A 21561-nucleotide genomic window follows, 5' to 3' on the forward strand; every position below is an offset into this window, starting at 1 on the left:
GGTTATTACCAGTGTACCAGTTTAGCAATGAATTACTCAAGGTAATTGATGCTAGGTAGTCTAACAAACACTCCTGAAAGCCAAGTGTCTTAACTTAATAAATGTTTATTTCTCTTGTCAGAGACCAGTGTGAATTAGGTGGTTCATTCTTAGCAGATTATTTTCAAGTAGTGAATCAGGAACCCATGCCCCCTCCACCTTGAGGTGTTGTCTTAAATGCATGACTACCTAAACTACAGCAGAAGGGAACATGGGCAATCATGCATAATATCTCCTGGCCAGGCCTGAAAGTGGTAGACCCATACCCTTTCAACAAGAATGCAAAAACTTAACCTCTGCCTGGCTCCAAGGGAGGTTAGAAAAGGTCATTGTTCTGTGTGTCCAGGAAGAGGAGAATGGAATGCATCTCACTGTCTCATCCATAGCTGAAGGCACGTAATCTGTGAGAGAGAGCAATGTTTGCAGATGGTGATACATGAAGATTGAGGAAGATTGAGTTCTCAATCATTGAGGAGTACTGTTCCATCTAACTGAGTTCTGAATGGTAATAAAGTCATCCACTGAAAACTTACCAATCTAGTTTGTGTGCAAGATATTATGAATTATAGTCTTACTGTTAATTTAGCAGACCCACAAATATTTACATCTACCAAGCACCGTGCTGGCAACTGCAGCTTACCAGTACTTCCTTCCTGGGCCCTGGATAATTTCCAGTAGTTGGTATCAGGATCTAAGCTATCCACTTCATGTGGACAGTAGTCCCCTTGTAGCCCTCTCACAGGAGCCTTTAACCATTCGTGGCCCAAAACAAAGGAAATGGGCAAGAGTTACTGCTCTGCTTATCAGAAAGTGTCTCCTAAAGCCTTGTCTCCTGAATCATTTTCCTGGCCCCTTTATAGTAATTCTTTCTTTATTCACATTTCTTGGCCTACTGAACGCTATAATCAAATCCTCCCTCAATTTTCTTTTTTCTGAAGTATATAAAACTACATTTTCTTCAGCCTTTTTTTCAACAAATGATAATTATCTTGTTTATTTGTATTTGGAAAATCTAATGAGATCACATATTTAAAAATCACACACTATCAAAAGATAAATAGTAGTAGTAATTCCTTCTGGAATATTTTTGCCCCTCATCCAACCAACGTTAGGTCCCTTACCCCCTTTCTTAGCAACTTTTATTAATTTCTTATGTGTCTATCAGAAATTTTTTGTGGCAAAGGTACATGTGTATGTTTCAGAGGTTACTGGTGTCATGAATTCACAGAAGCCAGAGCCTGGAAAGCATTAAGTGGTCCTGAGCACCCCATTTCCAATGAGAGAGCGTAGCAGTGCTCAAAGGGCTGGGTGTCCTATAATTCAACTCAATTCTGGCACTGTCTACCTATAGATAGCATCAGATCTCACATGTTAAGGGCTCAGTCCAGCAGGAATGCACACACACACTTCAGGTGCCAGTCACCAAGTATATGTTGTCACCTGTGCTTCTGACCCTTGTACCACAGATCAGAGGTTCCAACGACCCCCTTCTTAGCTTTAATTAATTTGCCCAAGTGACTCATAGAACTCACAGAAATATTCTATTAACTAGATTAACCGGTGTATTATAAAATGATAAAACTCAGCAACAGCCAGATAGAAAACATGTATAGGATGAGGTATGGGGAGAAAGCATGGAGCCCACTCTCCCCAAATCTCCATGTGCTCACCAACTGGGAAGCTCCCTGAACCCTGTCCTTGGGGGTTTATGGAGGCTTTACTACACAGGCGTGACTGAATAACTCATTGGCCATGGGCGATTGAGCTCAATCTTGAGTGGCTCTTCCCTGCCCTGAGGGCAAGTGGGTGGGACTGAAAGTTCCAACCTCTAATCACAAGGTTGGCTCCACAGGCTGCCTGCTCCCATCCTTAGGTGCTTTCTAAAGATCACCTTTTAACATAACAAAAGACACCATTATCATCTCATCACTTAGGAAATCCCAAGGGTTTTAAAAAAACTCTGGCAGAAACTGGGACAGAGACCAAAAATATAATTCTTATTACTCCTAAAGCACAGTTATCTAGGTAAATGTTTGTATCACCCCAAACAGGCAGTAGTCACCAGGGAAAATAAGTTAATTGCCAGTCTTTTCTATTAATTTTTAAAAATCAGATTTAAGAGAATTTTTTTAATGGCCAGTGAAAATGTCTCTTACTTTAGCTCTTGCCCTTTTCTACTTATTATTTATTTTTTCAATTTTTAGTTTAGTTTTGAAAAGTGTCTTTAAGTTATTTTAAGGTTAGAACCGAACCTTCCAGGGTTAAAAAAATATTGCGTCTCTTGAAAGAGATTATTTTAGACTTAGTGAAATGGATTTGATGCTAGAGAACATGTGACATCATACATTTCACCTTTTTGAAATGATTTACATTATATCAGCTACATTTTAAGTCCAGCAACTGTAACCAAAAACAAGAAAAAAAAAAACCCTACTAATTAAGGCAACTTTGCAGATTGATGGCATTAGATTATCAATTAAGATCTCAGTTTTAAACCAGATTTTTCCTCTAAATAGTGATCCAAAGAACACTAGTTTTACGGTCATTCTAATTAGTCAGACAGCCTTCTGATTGTTTAGTGCCTTCACTTGAAGTTTGTTAAATATTTTGAATAGCACCTATGCTCCCATGGGACATTAGTGAATGTGAAGTCAACAAAAAAGAAAAAAAAGTAAGAAAAAGGATTTTGTAGTAAAATAAACTTGAGAAATCCTGGGTTCAGGAAACTTAAACATGTTTCGTGACTGGAGGACTTTTGAGATGTGGAATGAGCTATAATGTGCTCTGTGAATTTCACTGTTAAGTAGAGTTTGGCCTGAAGTGTTTTTAAACTTTATTTGGCTCTACAACCCTTTGTCAGTGGAACATTTTAAAGGACTCTTTGTTTCTAGCAACTTTGGAAAATGCTGTTCTGGTCTCAGTTAAGCCCTTGAAATCTTAGCATTTGGAAGGAGATCCACACACAAGCTCATCCAATTTCTGGTACAGAAATCTACCATGTATCCATGCTATAGGCTCACTCAGCTGTGGATGAGTATTTTGATAACAAAATGCTCACTACCCATAAATCAGCTGATTCTATAGTCGGAATGCTGGTCTGTTAGGAGGTTTTAACTTTTTAAGTGCCTTTTACTATTAGAAAATTTTAAGTTTTAAAATTTTGTCTATTGGACCTAGATCTGATCTCTGGATTAAGATAAGTCCTACTCAAGTAAAAGAATCCTTATTTTTCAAGGATGATTTGTACATGAAAAAAAATCCATATGCTTAAAATCATCTGTAAATAGTGACTGAAGAGTAATTGAAAATACATTTGAAAATAATTTTCATTTGAAATTTATGTCAAAATATGTTATGATATAAACGAATCCAGTATATTTTCTCTTATAGCCAGTAAAATTTAGGTTAAATTTTAATTAAGCACAAGTGCTACAATTAAAAAAAAGAATTACATTCTGTTTCGAGTGATTATTTCAGCAAAACTGGTTTATGGGACAGTAAACTGTCCTTCACTGCATGTTCAATGTTAGCAGCTCAAACAGGCTAATTCTGGTAAAAATTCAACAGTTTCCCAAGGCCTTCTCTTAATTATTTGATACTCAATTGTTTTTTCTTTTACTTCTATTGTATCTCTTTTTTAAATTGTTAACTGCACATCCTCATTTATCAATGGCTTTGTATGTTTAACCCAGCAGATCTCTGGTATTATTTACAATGGCTTCATGATATTATATCTTTAAAATTCAGAATTTCACTTTAAAGTTGATTTGAATTTTATTTCTACTATACGGTATTATGTTTATGTTATGAATCCATCAGTGAGTAATTTTCTGAAACAGGATGAGCAGTTTGCTGACTTAGAAGGGCTGGAATCTATAGACACCTTAAAATTAGGATGTAGATAACGAATAGTTGGATGACAAGTAACTCTGTTATATGAAAACAGGAATAATAATGAGTGTTCCAAATCTTATCTTTTGTGTTCTTACTTTTCTCCAAAGGTTAGTTCTAGAGTCCTTAATTCTCCATTCAGTATTAAATGATTGACTATTTGCAGCCTTTCCACCATTCTCCCCACTTCTAGGTCTGAGTTGGATAAACCTTTTGGTTTCATCCTTTCTTTTTGAAGTAGTGTTCCTAGTCAAGCCAGAAGGCTGTTCCATTAAAGGTTTAGCATTTTAGTGATTTTAGTAGTAAGGGTAAGGATAAGTGGTCTTCAGCCCGTCACAGTCTTCCACCCAACCTTTCTTCAGATGAATTTCCTGCAGTAGAAAAATTAGACAACCAGGCTGAATGATTGAGTCCCTGACTATGACTAGCAATGAACTACTCAGCCCTGGCTTCCTGAGCATGCCATCCTTCAAAAACAGCCTGCCAGGTGGAATCTCAATCCCCTAGCTTGGCATTCAAGATACTCATACTCTAATCCACCAAAATCCACTTCCAGTAGTTCTCCCCACTTCTTTCATACAGCAAATATCCATTCACCCAACTGCACTCACTTATCTGGAGTACAGGTTCTTTTCCTTATATTCCAATATATCCCTATTTCATCTGCCTAGGAAGTCTTTCAACTTCTTCACAATCTTAAATCCTACATGGTCTTTACTTTCCTACCTTTACAACTTGACCTTAAGAAAATTTTTGCTTTCCAAGATCTATAAGTCAATCAATCAATAAACCATTAATAAGTTCATAGGCTGCTTCAGTACAGTTCTCCTCAATACAAATATAGTTGTCAATCCTTAATAATAACAGCTTATATTTGATCACATAGAAATGTATTTTAACTCACATATTTGTTATCTAAAATGATAGTATAGCACTCTTCATTTTGTTGGTTACTTTCACATGTTTTAATGTCAGTATCACCTCTTTGAAGACTTAAAGTATATGTTGTCCATTTTTTCAGTATTTTAGTATCCTGCCCTGTTTTACACTTAGTGGGTGTTCAATAAATGACTTCAACACTTCACAGAATGGAGAAAATTTTCCCAAATCCTACAAGCGTTGACCCTCTCTGACTTTGCACATCACTTGTTAATGGCAGCTGGGTAGTTGTGTTTGATAGAAATTCAAGAAAAAATTTCTCCATGTTTCAAGACCAAAGCCACAGTCATATGAGGACCTTAGTCAGCATCATGAATATATTCTTAAACATATACAATGGAGAATTGCACTTTTATGATTTTGTGATGAACCACATGTAAAACAGTCATTCACATTTTATTTATTTATTATTATTTTAAAATATCTTTATTGGAGTATAATTGCTTTACAATGGTGTGTTAGTTTCTACTTTATAACAAAGTGAATCAGCTATACATATACATATATCCCCACATCTCCTCCCTCTTGCATCTCCCTCCCACCCTCCCTATCCCACCCCTCTAGGTGGTCACAAAGCACTGAGCTGATCTCCCTGTGCTATGTGGCTACTTCCCACTAGCTGTCTATTTTACATTTGGTAGTGTATACATGTCCATGCCACTCTCTCTTTGTCCCAGCTTACCCTTCCCCCTTCCTATGTCCTCAAGTCCATTCTCTATGTCTGCGTATTTATTCCTGTCCTGCCCCTAGGTTCTTCAGAACCATTTTTTCTTTCTTTCTTTTTTAGATTCCATATATATGTGTTAGCATATGGGATTTGTTTTTCTCTTTCTGACTTACTTCACTTTGTATGACAGACTCTAGGTCAATCCACCTCACTATGAATAACTCAATTTCGTTTCTCTTTACAGCTGAGTAATATTCCATTGTATATATGTGCCACATCTTCATATCCATTCATCTGTCGCTGGACACTTAGGATGCTTCCATGTCCTGGCTATTGTAAATAGAGCTTCAAAGAACATTCTGGTACATGTCTCTTTTTGAATGATGATTTTTCAGGGTATATGCCCAGCAGTGGGATTGCTGGGTCGTATGGTAGTCCTATTTTTAGTTTTTTAAGGACCCGACATACCGTTCTCCATAGTGACTGTATCAATTTACATTCCCACCAACAGTACAAGAGTGTTCCCTTTTCTCCACACCCTCTCCAGCATTTATTGTTTGTAGATTTTTTTGATGATGGCCATTCTGACTGGTGTGAGGTGATACCTCATTGCACTTTTGATTTGCATTTCTCTAATGATTAGTGATGTTGAGCATCCTTTCATGGGTTTGTTGTCAATCTGTATATTTTCTTTGGAGAAATGTCTGTTTAGGGCTTCTGCCCATTTTGGGATTGGCTTGTTTGTTTTTTTGATGTTGAGCTGCATGAGCTGCTTGTATATTTTGAGATTAATTCTTCGTCAGTTTCTTCATTTGCAAATATTTTCTCCCATTCTCAGGATTGTCTTTTCATCTTGTTTATGGTTTCCTTTGCTGTGCAAAAGCTTTGAAGTTTCATTAGGTCCCATTTGTTTATTTTTGTTTTTATTTCCATTTCTCTAGGAGGTGGGTCAAAAAGGATCTTGCTGTGATTTATGTCATAGAGTATTCTGCCTATGTTTTCCTCTAAGAGTTTTATAGCGTCTGGTCTTACATTTAGGTCTTTAATCCATTTTGAGTTTATTTTTGTGTATGATGTTAGGGAGTGTTCTAATTTCATTCTTTTAAATGTAGCTGTCCAGTTTTCCCAGCACCATTATTGAAGAGGCTGTCTTTTCTCCATTGTATATTCTTGCCTCCTTTATGAAAAATAAGGTGACCATATGTGTGTGGGTTTCTCTCTGGGCTTTCTATCCTGATCCATTGATGTATATTTCTGTCTTTGTGCCAGTCCCGTACTGTCTTGGTTACTGTACCTTTGTAATATAGTCTGAGGCCTGGGATTGTAATTCCTCTAGCTCTGTTTTTCTTTCTCAAGATTGCTTTTGGTGTTCAGGGTCTTTTGTGTTTCCATACAAATTGTGAAATTTTTTGTTCTAATTCTGTGAAAAATGCCGTTGGTAGTTGGATAGGTATTGCATTGAATCTGTAGATTGTTGTGGGTAGTATTGTCATTTTCACAATGTTGATTCTTCCAATCCAAGAACATGGTATATCTCTCCATCTGTTTGTATCATGTTTAATTTCTGTCCTCAGTGCCTTACTGTTTTCTGCATAAAGGTCTTTTGTCTCCTTAGGTAGGTATATTCCTAGGTATTTTATTCTTTTTGTTGCAGTGTTAAATGGGAGTGTTTCCTTAATTTGTGTTTCAGATTTTTCATTATTAGTGTATAGGAATGCAAGAGATTTCTGTTCATTTATTTTGTATCCTGCTATATAACCAAATTCATTTATTAGCTCTAGTAGTGTTCTGGTAGCATCTTTAGGATTCTCTGTATATAGTATCATGTCATCTGCAAACAGTGACAGCTTTACTTCTTTTCCAATTCGGATTCCTTTTATTTCTTTTTCTTCTCTGATTTCTGTGGCTAGAACTTCCAAAACTATGTTGAATAATAGTGGTGAGAGTGAACAACCTTGTCTTGTTCCTCATCTTAGAGGAAATGGTTTCAGTTTTTCACCATTGAAAACGGTGTTGGCTGTGGGTTTGTCATATATGGCCTTTATTATGTTGAGGCAAGTTCCCTCTATGCCTACTTTCTGGAGGGTTTTTATTGTAAATGGGTGTTGAATTTTGTGGAAAGCTTTTCCTGCATCTATTGAGATGATCATACGGTTTTTCTCCTTCTGTTTGTTAATATGGTTTATCACATTGATTGATTTGCATATATTGAAGAATGCTTTCATTCCTGCGATAAACCCCACTTGATCATGGTGTAGGATCCTTTTATTGTGCTGTTGGATTCTGTTTGCTAGTATTTTGTTGAGGATTTTTGCATCTATGTTCATCAGTGATATTGGCCTGTAGTTTTCTTTCTTTGTGACATCTTTGTCTGGTTTTGGTATCAGGGTGATGGTGGCCTCGTAGAATGAGTTTGGGAATGTTTCTCCCTCTGCTATATTTTGGAAGAGTTTGAGAAGGATAGGTGTTAGCTCTTCTAAATGTTTGCTAGAACTCGCCTGTGAAACCATCTGGTCCTGGGCTTTTGTTTGTTGGAAGATTTTTAATCACGGTCTCTATTTCAGTGCTTCTGATTGGTGTCTTTATATTTTCTGTTTCGTCCTGGTTCAGTCTCAGAAGGTTGTGCATTTCTAAGAATTTGTGTGTTTCTTCCAGGTTGTCCATTTTATTGGCATAGAGTTGCTTGTAGTGATCTCTCATGATCCATTGTATTTATGCAGTGTCTGTTGTTACTTCTCCTTTTTCATTTCTAATTCTATTGATTTGAGTCTTCTTCCTTTTTTTCTTGATGAGTCTGGCTAATGGTTTATCAATTTTGTTTATCTTCTCAAAGAACCAGCTTTTAGTTTTATTGATTTTTGCTCTCGTTTCCTTCATTTGTTTTTCATTTATTTCTGATCTGATTTTTATGATTTCTTTCCTTCTGCTAACTTTGGGGTTTTTTTTGTTCTTCTTTCCCTATTTGCTTTAAGTGTAAGGTTAGATTGTTTATTTGAGTTGTTTCTTCCATCTTGAGGTAGGCTTGTATTGCTACAAACTGCCCTCTTACAACTGCTTTTGCAGCATCCCGTAGGTTTTGTGCCATCGTGTTTTCATTGTCATTCGTTTCTAGGTATTTTTTGATTTCTTCAGTGATCTCTTTGTAATTTAGTAACATATTGTTTAGCCTCCATGTTTTTGTATTTTTTACAGTATTTTTCCTGTAATTGATATCTAGTCTTGTAGCATTATGGTCAGAATAGGTACTTGGTACGATTTTAATTTTCTTACATGTACCAGGGCTTGACTTGTGACAAGTCAATATATGATCTGTCCTGGAGAATGTTCCATGAGCACTTGAGAAGAAAGTGTATTCTGTTCTTTATGATGGAATGTTCTATAAATATCAATTAAGTCCATCTTGTTTAATGTGTCATTTAAAGCTTGTGTTTCCTTATTTATTTTCATTTTGGATGATCTGTCCTTTGGTGAAAGTGGGGTGTTAAAGTCCCCTCCTATGATTGTGTTACTGTTGATTTCCCCTTCTATGGCTGTTAGCATTTGCCTTATGTATTGAGGTGCTCCTATTTTAGGTGCATAAATATTTACAATTGTTATATCTTCTTCTTGGATTGATCCCTTGATCATTAGGTAGTGTCCTTCTTTGTCTCTTGTAATAGTCTTTATTTTAAAGTCTATTTTGTCTGATATGAGAATTGCTATTCCCGCTTTCTTTTGATATCCATTTGCATGGAATATCTTTTTCCATCCCCTCACTTTCAGTCTGTCTGGGTCCCCAGTATGTGTCTGAAGTGGTTCCTTTGTAGACAGCATATATAGGGGTCTTGTTTTTGTGTCCATTCAGCCAGTCTATGTCCTTTGGTTGGAGCATTTAATTCATTTACATTTAAGGTAGTTATTGATATGTATGTTCCTATTCCCATTTTCTTAATTCTTTTGGGTTTGTTATTGGAGGTTTTTTCCCTTCTCTTGTGTTTCCTATCTAGAGAATTTCCTTTAGCATTTGTAATAAAGCTGGTTTTGTGGTGCTGAATTCTCTTAGCCTTGGCTTGTCTGTAAAGGTTTTAATTTCTCCGTCGAATCTGAATGAGATCCTTGCTGGGTAGAATTATCTTGGTTGTAGGTTTTTCCCTTTCATCACTTTGAATATGTCTTGCTCCTCCCTTCTGGCTTGCAGAGTTTCTGCTGCAAGGTCAGTTGTTAACCTTATGGGGATTCCCTTGTATGTTATTTGTTGTTTTCCCTTGCTGCTTTTAATATTTTTTCTTTGTATTTAATTTTTGATAGTTTGATTAATATGTGTCTTGGCATGTTTCTCCTTGGATGTTTCCTGTATGGCACTGTCTGCGCTTCCTGGACTTGATTGCCTATTTCCTTTCCCATATAAGGGAAGTTTCCAACTGTATTCTCCTCAAATATTTTCTCAGTTCCTTTCTTTTTCTCTTCTTCTTCTGCGACCCCTATAATTCGAATGTTGGTGTGTTTAATGTTGTCCCAGAGGTCTCTGAGACTGTCCTCAATTCTTTTTATTCTTTTTTCTTTATTCTGCTCTGCAGTAGGTATTTCTACTATTTTATCTTCCAGGTCACTTTTCTGTTCTTCTGCCTCAGTTATTCTGCTATTGATTCCTTACAGAGAATTTTAAATTTCATTTATTGTGTTCTTCATCATTGTTTGTTTGCTCTTTAGTTCTTCTAGGTCCTTGTTAAACGTTTATTGTATTTTCTCCATTCTAGTTCCAAGCTTTTGGCTCATCTTTACTAGCATTACTCTGAGTTCTTTTTCAGGTGAACTGCCTATTTCCTCCTCATTTGTTTGGTCTGGTGGGTTTTTTCCTTGTTCCTTCATCTGCTGTGTATTTCTCTGTATTCTCATTTTGCTTAACTTACTGTGTTTGGGGTCTCCTTTTTGCAGGCTGCAGGTTCGTAATTCCTGCTGTTTTTGGTGTCTGCCCCCAATGGCTAAGGTAGGTTCAGTGGGTTGTGTAGGCTTCCTGGTGGATGGGAGTGGTGCCTGTGTTCTGGTGGATGAGGCTGCATCTTGTCTTTCTGGTGGGCAGGACCGCATCCTGTGGTGTGTTTTCGGGTGTCTGTGACCTTATTATGATTTTAGGCAGCCTGTGTGCTAATGGGTGGGGTTATGTTCCTCTCTTGCTAGTTGTTTGGCATAGGGTTTCCAGCACTGTAGCTTGCTGGTCGTTGAGTGGAGCTGGGTGTTAGCGTTTAGATGGAGATCTCTGGGAGAGCTTTTGCCTTTTGATATTACGTGGTGCTGGGGGGGTCTCTCGTGGACCAGTGTCCTGAACTTGGCTCTCCTGCCTCAGAGGCACAGGCCTGACACCCTTCAGAGCGCCAAGACCCTGTCAGCCACACGGCTCAGAACAAAAGGGAGAAAAAAAGAAAGAAAGTAAAAAATAAAATAAAGTTATTAAAATAAAAAAAATTAAAATTTTTTAAAAATTAAAAAGTAATTTAAAAAAGAAAGAAAGAAGAGAGCAACCAAACCAAAAAAGAAATCCACCAATGATAACAAGCCCTATAAACTATACTAAAAAGCAAAGAAACAAAAGATGTACAGACAGAACCATAGGACAAATGGTATAAGCAAAGCTATACAGACAAAATCACAGAAAGTCCACCGCCTCAATTTTGGGATAATTCATTGTCTATTCAGGTATTCCACTGCTGGGATAGATTTCCCTTTTTCTTCTTTGTTTGCACAGCTCCTGGAGCTCAGCTTTGGATTTGGCCCCGCCTCTGCGTGTAGGTCACCTGAGGGTGTCTTTTCTTCACCCAGACAGTATAGGGTTAAAGGAGCAGCTGCTTCGGGGGCTCTGGCTCACTCAGGCCGGGGGGAGGGAGGGGTACGGAGTGCGGGGCGAGCCTGCCGCAGCAGAGGCCAGCGTGATGTTGCACCAGCCTGAGGCGCGCCGTGCGTTCTCCCACGGAAGTTGTCCCTGGAATTCGGGACCCTGGCAATGGCGGGCTGCAAAGGCTCCCAGGAGGGGAAGTGTGGACAGTGGCTTGTGCTTGCACACAGGATTCTTGGTGGCTGCAGCAGCAGCCTTAGCATCTTATGCCTGTTTCTGGGGTCCGCGCTGATAGCCGCGGCTCGCGCCCATCTCTGGAGCTCGTTTCGGCAGTGCTTTATTAATCCCCTCTTCTTGTGCACCCCGAAACAGTGGTGTCTTGCCTCTTAGGCAGATCCAGACATTTTCCTCGACTCCCTCCCAGCTAGCTGTGGCACACTAGCCCCCTTCAGGCTGTGTTCACGCAGCCAACCCCAGTCCTCTCCCTGGGATCTCACCTCTGAAGCCTGAGCCTCAGCTCCCAGCCCCCACCTGCCCTGGCAGGTGAGCAGAGAAGCCTCTGAGGCTGGTGAGTGCTGGTCAGCACTGATCTGTGCGGGATGCTCTCCGCTTTGCCCTTTGCACCCCTGTTGCCGTGCTCTCCTCCGTGTCTCCAAAGCTTCTCCCCACCCACTGCTCCCTGTCTCTACCAGTGAAGGGGCTTCATAGTGTGTGGAAACTTTTCCTCCTTCACAGCTCCGTCCCAGAGGTGCAGGTCCCATCCCTATTCTTTTGTCTCTGTTTTTTCTTTTTTCTTTTGCCCTACCCAAGTACGTGGGGAGTTTTTTGCCTTTTGGGAAGTCTGAGGTCTTCTGCCAGTGTTTAGTAGGTGTTCTGTAGTTGTTCCACATGTAGATGTATTTCTGATGTATTTGTGGAGAGGAAGGTGATCTCCACGTCTTACTCCTCTGCCATCTTGAAGGTTCATTCCTATTTTAAATACTCTTCAGAGCACAATTTTTTAACTTTTATTTCTCTGAACATAATTATTTAATAATTAAGAGGTGTCAAAATATTACAGTTGGTTTTTCTTGTCATTCTGTTTGTTTGTTTGATCCCATATTGTATCTTGGAGATTTGGGGGCAACTTATATTCTGTAGCAGTATACAGTATATATGCACAATGTTTTAAAAATCTGATGTATAAATATTGAGTTTTACTGTCACCTAGATGGCAGATATGCAAAAAATAAATTCATTAAAATATTTCTAATGTCCTGGTTTTAAAATAGGGAGCACTTTCTCAATGTTCATGTCCTCACATAGTCATAAAGTTTCCTACTTTAATAAAAGTCACTTGGTTCTCCGCGCACCAGTGAACTTGAATGTTAAATTTACATGTTCATGCTAATGTGTCCTCTGCTAAATTTGGGAAATTTTCTTTCTGTGTATCCATTGATATTTCACTATTTATCATGGTGGTGTAAATGCTTGGGTTAGCTTGACCTAATGGCATTCAAATTCATGGAAATGAATGTGGAAATGGGACAATATAATTAAATATTGCAATTAATGGGCTTGATGCTCCTATTTCATTCTTCACACAATCATATTAAAAGTAGGGGTTTTTTTTATTACGTAAGACTTGGTTCTATATATAGTTCAGCCAGAAGTAAAATTATTCCTAAATCACCCTGTCCCTCAACCTAATGCATCAGCTTCAGCCTGTACACATGACAGTCAGACCTTGATTGGCTTTTTTCTCTTCCAACTGGTGGTGTAGACAGCAAACAGGAACCCTGTCTGAGAAGAGTTTGTGTATAGACCCAGAGAAAACTTTTAACATGGCACTGTTGTTTATGTTATGATCAACCAAATTTATTGATCCAGTCATTTATTTATTTGTTCTTACAAAGTCCTGTATTCATCCATCCATCACATTTCCTGAATACTTACCATGCACCAAATACTGAAACTACAGTAATAAGCAAAACAGACATAGCCCACGTAGTCCCAGATTTCATAATTTGGAAAGCACAGCTGGACTAGAGTTACCCTTAGGAAAAATACGTTCAAATATAATTAGATAATCACACAAATATGTGAAATGAATAATAAACATATGATGCTGTAAAAGCAACGAGACCCAGTATTTTCAGGAGGTCAAAGAAAGGCTTTTTTGTGTCAGTGCTATTTGAACTGAGATGGGAAGGACGCATTAACTAAACAATGGCGGTGATGGGGAAAGTAATCACTAGCTATCTGACCTCAGACAGGTTACTTAACCAGTTTATGCATCAGTTTTCTCATCTATCAAATGACAGGGTTAATAGTACCTACTTTATAGGGTCTGGTGAGGATTTGGTAGGAGTTTAGGACTATGTTCACTACATGGGCTCTATGTAAATATTACATATTATTGTTACATGGCATTTTTACCCCTAGTTTGCTAAGTTAGAAACATACTGAAGAAAATAAAAATAAATAATACTGAATGTTGATTTCAGATTTATTCAAAGTAAGATGCAAGTGATAAATAAAACTTTCCATACAAAAAGTCACAATTCAGGTAGGGAGACAACATGGAAAATGTTGAAAGCGATGAAAATGATGATGTGAACTGCTTACAATATATGCATTACGAAGTGACACCTAGGAAAACTGGAAATCAATGAAGTTGTGTTAATTGCTGTTTTTTCTGGAAAGGGAAGATGGATGCTTGCAATAAACTTAAATGAAAGATTTTTTAAAATGGTGCCCTGGGAACAGAGAGGCACAAAAGCATGCTCATAATTTTGTGGCTTGGGCTGAAGCATTTCTCAAATGTCCTTGAAAGTTTCCAAAGACAGTCTTTCCTCAGGAAAGTATTTCTTCTGTGAGTAAATAATGTTCTTGCCTAGAAATGAAATGCAGTAATATATTACATTGCAAGTGAACTGTTAGCAAGACTGGCAGCAGAAGTTCAGAAACAAATGTCTCATTGCAATCTAGAGTTTGAGGCTCTGTATCTGAACTTCCATAACTTCTAAAGGGATGCCCTTTGTATGAAATCAAAATAGTCCAGAGAAGAATTTTGACTTCTCTTTACTTAACCATTAGAAGGATTTATTTGGAATTATTATTGTGTCATGCATGTTCCGCCTTAAATTTTCTGTGGTTGAGTTGCACAATTGATAAGCTAAGGTTTCTTTTCACCATAAAAAGGCTCCTTTTAAGGAGTCCTATAATAATGACATTTAAAATGCTTGCTTTTGAAGAAAGCTTCATGCTTGGGCTTCCCTGGTGGTGCAGTGGTTGAGAGTCCGCCTGCTGATGCAGGGGACACAGGGTCGTGCCCCGGTCCGGGAAGATCCCACATGCCGTGGAGCGGCTGGGCCCGTGAGCCATGGCTGCTGAGCCTGCGCATCCGGAGCCTGTGCTCCGCAACAGGAGAGGCCACAGCAGTGAGAGGCCCACGTACCGAAAAAAAAAAAAAAAAAAAAAGCTTCATGCTTTCCAAAGTGCTTTATAAACGCATTTCTATGAGGCAGGTGGAACATGTCCTGTCAACAGTATTTTACAGAAAAGAAAATGGAGGCTGTAAAGGAAAGCTGCTTGGTCAAGGTCATTCAGTGCGTTAGGCGAGTTTTCATCACAGGAGTACTCACAGTTGAGCAGGGAATCCAGCAGGGAAAGCTTAAGGCTTTAGTCTATCTTTACACAAGTATTTTTGCATAAATGAAAAATTTACCCAAAATGAAGTGCATTAGGTACCTAGTACTGCCTTCTTGTTCCTTAGAGTCTAGTGAGGGATATAGACTGAGCATATTCTATCCCAATGAAGATAACTTAGATTATTCTGAGGATGATCACTTGGGCTTCAGAATCTGAATTCCAGCTTGACCCCTTACATGAAGGAAGTTACTTAATCTTTCAGAGCCTGTTTCTCCATCCCTTCAATGGCAATTTTAATGTTCTCTTTTATGTTTATTAACTTATTCACTTAACAAAGCACCTGCTAGATCTCAAGTACTCTGCTAAGAATGGTGAAGCTTTTCTAGGAAGCCAGAAGACATCCTTCAGTGGATAGCGGAGGTCAAGAGAGGTTAGAGTTAACACTTGAATTTGACAGTGGGAGATGAAAGGTTCACACGGCAAGGAAAAGAGAAAAAGACTATTATACAGGTTAAAGAGCTAGACCTGGATATATCTGGAGTGACAAACTTTCTGAATTTTGATGTACCATACTTCCTGCCTCAGTTCCCACATCTTGGAAATGGGAATAATGATTAAACATGTTTCACAGTATTCATTTGGTAGAGATTAAATGAGGATTAAATAAGCATGGAAAGTGGCATAGGACAAATTTGATAAATTATTATGTATGAAAGTGTGTATAAATAAAATCAATTGCCATGACCCCTCTTCGTACCGAGTGATCACAGCACGCTTTAATTTTCTAGCTGAGTCTGGATATGGATTCGTAACTTTATTCAAACAGTGTATCAGGCACCATTTAACCTTTGGATTGGCTGGAAATTTTTGCTTCTCTGCTCTAATACAATTTAATTTTAATTTTGGTTTTTCAGGTACATGGGTATAAATAAGAAGAGTGTTAAAGAAATATATTTCAGATTTTAAATTCAAAAATGTAGAACTTTCTTTTACTATTTTTCATTTTACCTTTGGGTGCACTGATCAGCTACTTTTTCTTCTGCACCCAGGCAAAAGGGATTCTGAAGAAAACACTTTAAAATTTTGATTTCATATATAAGATAGTGGGAGCCTCTGCCTGCTTGATTTACATTTGTGCTCACCTTCCACTTTATGCGGGAGGGGGCATACGAGTAAAGGAAATTTTTATATGATTTCAAGTTATTTAATTCCTGATATTATATTTAGCCATGATAGAGTGTTATGATTTGCCTACAACATCCATCCTTCCTTTTCTTGTACCTTACCTTGTTCAGAGAGGACTTGTGCCTGTTCTGCTTTGAATTTCTCAATCAGTTCAGCTGCTAAAATCACAGGTGAAGCTTAGTTTCTGCTGATTTAATCCACCCAATCGAGATAGAGTTTCTCATTTTATTCAGCAAATATTTACGATGCCTTAAAAAAAGATTTTTAAAAAAATGCATGGTCTTATTTGCTGATGCTGCTGGGAATTAATTAAGTTTTAGGTTCACAGTAAAATTGAGCACAAGGTACAGAGATTTCCCACACATTCCTCTGGTGGGAATGTAATAAATTGGTACAGCCACTGTGGCAAAGAGTACGGAGGTCCCTCAAAAGCTAAAAATAGAATTACCATATGATCCAGCAATCCCACTCCTGGGCATATATCCAGACAAAACTATAATTCAAAAAGATACATGCACCCCAATATTCGTAGCATCATAGCGGCGTTATTTACGATTGCCAAGACGTGGAAACAACCTGAGTGTCCATCAACAGATCAATGGATAAAGAAGATTTTATATATATATATAATATATAATTTAAATTTATATATTTGCATACATATATATATATAAATACTACTCAGCCATAAAAAAGAATGAAATTAATTTTGCCATTTGCAGCAACATGGATGGACTTGGAGGGCATTATTCTAAGAGAAACAAGTCAGACAGAGAAAGATAAATACTGTATGATATCGCTTATATGTGGAATCTAAGAAATAAAACAAACTGGTGAATATAACATAAAAGAAGCAGACTCACAGATATAGAGAACAAACTAGTAATTGCCAGTGGGGGAGGGGGGAAGGCAATTTAAGAGTTGGAATTGGGAAGTGGGAAGTACAAACTAGTTGGTGTAAAGTAGGCTCCAGGATGTATTATACAACAGGGGGAATATAGCCAATATTTTGTAATAAATGGAAAGTAGTCTTTAAAATTGTATAAAAATATTTTCTTTTTTAAAAAGATACTTCTTAGCTGATAGAAGCTTTAGAAGTCTACAGAGGCAGATAATTTTAAAATTGCAGGATATAACTTCTGGAGCCTGGCTGACATTCTCATAGGAAGCCGCATGAAAATTACTTTCAAAGGCATTCATCACCTTAGCTTGCAGGAGTCTGTTCCTTCAGTGTGTATTAGTCCATGGTGCATCCTTACTTTGACTTATCTGTGAGGTTCACTTCTCGCCCCCAGGAACAAAGCCTGCAGAGGGGCAACTTGTTTGGCTTGGGAGCCTGCCCAATATGAAAAGTTTGCAGGCAAAATCAGAAAGAACAGCTGCAGGAGGAGAGATGAGGTTTGCCGACAGCTAACGATTCAGAAAGCAATTTGCATGAGAGCCTTCTGCTTAACAGGAGGCAGCATGTGCTGGGCAATGGTTTACCATCCACTGCCAAGCTGGTTTCTACACCCTGAGTCCTCATTCCATCAAAACACGTGTCCTGAGGGAACGCCCAGCCACCAGCTTCCACTTACCTGAGTTAGCATGACCTGCCATCTAGAATTTCAGAGAGCTTTTCATTTATTAACTCACATGAATCTACTTTATCCTGAGGCTCTGGATACTAGTCCCATGCAAACTGATTTAATAACAAACATTTAAATGCAAATCCAAGGTCATCTAGATAATATTCTTTGACAGCTTATTGCATATGAGGCACTGCACTGTGCACTTTTTATACCATATCAGACTTCATAACAGACCTCTGAAGTGGGTGGTTAAGTTTCCTGCCAAGGGATCCATACACAAGAAACGATAATCAGAAAAGACCAAAGTATTACTTATTACTAGTGAGCTAGCCGCTGTTACTTCATTTTGGAATTCTGATTGAGGCTTTCCTTCTCTCTCTCCCTTGCCCCCAAATCACAGATGACTAGGTCATGGGACAAGCTTAAGCTAACATGCCTTATTCTGTGAATCATAAGCTGAGCTACTGGGACAGAACCATGTGACACGTTTGTCCCTTTCAAATGTAATAATTCTACCCATTGCTCCATAGATGTTCTGGTTACTGACCAATAACATTAACAATTCCTCTTCCAAGAATAGGATGGAGGGGAAAGGCACTGGATCTCCTATGCCTCCCAAACATGTGAAGGCCAAAGCATGGTGGGAGGAGAAGCATATCTCTTTGTAATATGTTTTATTCCCTGTTTTATAGATGTGCATATGGAAGATTAGAAAGGCTGAGTAACTTGTCCATGTCATGTAGCCCATGCTTTTAACTTTTTTATTATACCACTTACCCTTCTCACCTATCAGTTTGCCTTTTATACTGATATCCTGAGAAACAGACCACTGTATGGTATAGAAATGAACAACCATAAATAAGCTGGAAATGCATTCTATTTACATTAACTAAGATAGTCACTTGTTTCTTTTAAGTGAGGTCCTCCGCCTTTTTAGGGACCTGAGTAAACTAACGATGTGCTTCCATTGATTAAACAAGAATTCTCCAATATTCCATAGAAGAATCATACATTTCTTTAAGCCCTGTGTATGCTTCTAGGGTTTAGATTCTAAATGAAATAGGTTTCTGTTTTTCATTAAAAAAAATGAACACAGGATTTCACTTGTAAATTTATTAACTTTTTTTTTCTGTCTAGCAACAAGCAGTGACTGTTGTTGGGTTGGTGGACATAGTAGAGATGGCCATTCAGAAAATCACAAATTTTAGGAACTCTAGCATTCATGTAGCTCAGAACTGTAAGAAGACACCAGAGGAAGATCAACATGCTTTAAAGTATATTACAAATCAATATTGAAATAGAGCTTAACATATAATTCATCTGGAAAGACGCTCAGAACGTGATTGCCAGTTATTTAATATTCTAGTCAAAGACAATGGAAGCACTATTAAAGTATGGCATTTTGACTGCCATTGGAAAGGTCAGGTTTCAAACAGCAGTGCACTAGTTGTGCTCAAAATGACTAAAGAATGATGAATAATTAAGAGGAAATGGGAGACCTGCATTCTAATCTTGTTTTGGCCACTGATGGGAATCATGTGGACTTTAAAGCCATCACACAGTCATTTACCACCTTGGTTTTCTCACCTGTAAAATGAGGGAGTGACTATAGTTCTTTAATAATCCTTGGTGATCTTTAGCTCTGATTCTAGAAGCACCTTGATTTAATACAGTTTGAGGATTTATGTCTAAACTCTAGCAAGCAAAAAAATGTTCTTTTATTTCTAAAATGGACTTGACATTGCGTTAACAGAGCAAATGAAATCTTTTGAAGATTGTTCAAAGAATCACCAACTTAAAATTCATCTCCATTGTTGGTTTTTATTGTCTGTTTAACTCTTACTAGATCTATAATAGTTTTATTTATTTTCCTTTGCACCTGGACTGGCAGCCTGTGTGGTTGGAGAAACACATCACCACTTATTTTAGATACTTTGTTATCAGAGCCAACTCTGTAATCTTTGCTCTGCCTGTGAATTATTTATTTAATTTGATGTGTTTTTTCCTGGATTCATAGAATTTCCTTTTGTCATGATGCTTCTTTCCATTTATGGGACTGTAAATACAGCTGACTAAACCTCTCTAGTGGCCGAATACGTATCAGGTCTTTTGTGTGAAGGATGCTAGCTAATCTTCCCGTTCATGGGCTGACTACATTTTTATTCATTTGCTTTTATTCTACTCACCCCTGACAGTAGTATCTGTGGAATAAATAAAATAATGATACCTACTACTTATTTAACTCGGATCAGAAAACTTGACCTTTTCCTAATTTTTTACATTTGCTAGCTTTGTGGCAATATGCACCCCTATTTTTCTCTGAATCTCAGTTCACCCTCTACATGGGAATAATTATGCCTACCATACAACGTGGTGATCATAAAAGAAATTCCACCCATCTACTACCATATTGGGGAAAAATATTTGGATTGACTTTTACCAGACTTGTAGGCACATGTTTGCAGTGGCCTGTTTGAAAATACTGACTACATGGGGTACAGTGGGATACTCTGAAGGCACCTTACAGAGGTAGATAATATCTCTCCCAGGGCATCAACGCTAAAAGTGAGAAGCATTTTGATTTCTCATCAAGAAAGAAATGTTCTATGATGTTAATGGTTCTTAACTTTTGGTGATTCATTAAAATCTCCTGGGGAGCTTTTGATAATCTTAAAGCCCAGACTGTAATTTATACCAATTAAATATGAATTTCTGGGGGTTGGACTGAGGCATTGGTATATTTTAAGGTTTGCAGAATGTAATGGTTAATTTTTAAGTGTCAACTCAAGTATATCCTGAGATACACAGATATTTTGCTAAACATTATTTCTGGGTGGGTCTGTTCCCAGACGAGATTAGCATTTGAATTGGTAGATGGAGTAAAGCAGATTTCCCTCCCCAGTGTAGGTGGGCCTCATCCAATCTCTTGAGGACCCCAAAAGAATAAAAAGTCAGAGGAAAGGAGAATTTGCTCTCTCTGCCTGAGTGTTTGATCTGATCCCCTGCCCTCTGACTGTGGCTTACGTCAGTTCTGAAAACTACACCCCTGGATTTCCTAGTTTCCAGCTTATATTTAATATACAATATATTTAATATTTAATATGTTTAATATCAATTACATATGTTAAAGCAGTTACATATATTACATTATATTTATTATATATCTCCTATTGGTTCTGTTTCTCTGGAGTAACCTGACTAATATGGTGCTTCCAATACACTGTAAATATTGAGAACTACTATATATGTTAAAATACTATGGCTAAGGCATTAGAAAAGTGGATGCTCTGACAGTGTAGTTCTGCTTCTTAAATGGGCAACTCAATGAGGATAAGTAGCAATGTAAATTATTTTTTTCATTTTAAATGGTGGCCAGTCATATATATATATATAAACACTTTGGGAGGCTATAAGACACTAATTAAAAGAACTTATAGGATATAAGCACTAAAACCACATCGACTCGCCACTCAGTAGAAGGAATTCTAGGCCCAAGATATAGAAACCTCCATACCTGAATCATTGGAAAAGATGTAGAAAAGACACTAAAACTATTGAAATTTTCAGAGATCCCTTGTGACCCTTTTGGAGGTCATGATATCAGGACTCACTGTCTCCTGAGTCTTGTTTTGTAATACAGAGAGGGACCCACAGTTACATAGTAAATTGACACCTGAGACTTGTTTTTTTTTTCAGCTAGAAGTGGAAAGGAGAAATATCTTTCACTGAAGCAGAGAGTAGAGGTATAAGTGGGGAAAACAAGGTAAAGAAAGAGAAAAGAAAATAATCCATTTAGAGAAGACTTGCTCTTGGGGCAAGCCCTGGAC

The 21561-nt window shown here is 37.8% G+C and overlaps 1 protein-coding gene across 32 annotated transcripts in view; it reads left to right on the top strand.

Moving 5' to 3' along the window:
- The window catches only part of LOC115850539 (metabotropic glutamate receptor 7-like), a 282573-nt gene that overhangs the window by 201068 nt on the left and 59944 nt on the right, over nucleotides 1–21561 (top strand). For 2 of the 32 annotated variants that reach the window (XM_070044797.1, XM_070044787.1), the window contains one exon: nucleotides 10451–10502. The exons of 28 other annotated variants lie outside the window; for them this stretch is intronic. The gene's annotated coding sequence lies outside the window, so the exon portion shown is untranslated. Of the gene's footprint in view, nucleotides 1–10450; nucleotides 10503–21430; nucleotides 21498–21561 lie in introns of all 32 variants that reach the window. 2 more of the 32 variants (XM_070044796.1, XM_070044786.1) reach the window with 1 other exon arrangement.

This window comes from Globicephala melas, unplaced genomic scaffold (genome assembly GCF_963455315.2).
Source record: "Globicephala melas unplaced genomic scaffold, mGloMel1.2 SCAFFOLD_226, whole genome shotgun sequence".
Taxonomy (NCBI): domain Eukaryota; kingdom Metazoa; phylum Chordata; class Mammalia; order Artiodactyla; family Delphinidae; genus Globicephala; species Globicephala melas.